The sequence below is a fragment of the Dipodomys merriami genome, unplaced genomic scaffold (assembly GCF_024711535.1).
Source record: "Dipodomys merriami isolate MVZ:Mamm:240054 unplaced genomic scaffold, mDipMer1.0.p SCAF_5, whole genome shotgun sequence".
Classification (NCBI taxonomy): domain Eukaryota; kingdom Metazoa; phylum Chordata; class Mammalia; order Rodentia; family Heteromyidae; genus Dipodomys; species Dipodomys merriami.
The window spans coordinates 77,818,275-77,818,788 of record NW_027206068.1 but is presented as its reverse complement, the minus strand read 5'-3'; positions in this window follow the sequence as shown (position 1 = coordinate 77,818,788).

The window sequence follows — 514 nt, the reverse complement described above, 5'->3', positions numbered from 1 at the left end:
CAAAAAACAACCAAACAAATCACCGCCTCTGCTCCACAGCGCAGACGCATCGTGCCGTGCGCCAGCCAGGCTGCAGCTACACGGCCGCTTGAAGCACGGCGTCACCCCGTCCGGGTTCGCCAGCTTCCCCCGGTCAGGCTGGCGTGCCAGCCACAAACGGGGACGGGAATCCAGGCTGAGAGCCAGCGAGGAACACGAAGCAGGCACGCAGGCAGCGCGTGGCACTTTCCGCTGAGGCTTGGGGCCGTGGCAGCTCCCGGCCTCTCCAGCCCAAGGCTGCGTGCCTGTAGCCCCAAAAATCAGGTTTTCGAGGGTCCCATGAGGTCCAGCAAAGACGGATCTTCGGGAGCAGGGTGTGGTTTGGACGAAGCCTGGCTCAGAATCTGGTTGGTGCCTGGGTCCAACTAAAGCAAGCAGGGGCCTGCGGGAGGGAGGGCGGACTCCACATGGGGCTCCCGTGGCCCTGGATGTTGCACAGGTGAAATGGGCGCTTGTGGGTTTGAGAAGAGCAGTG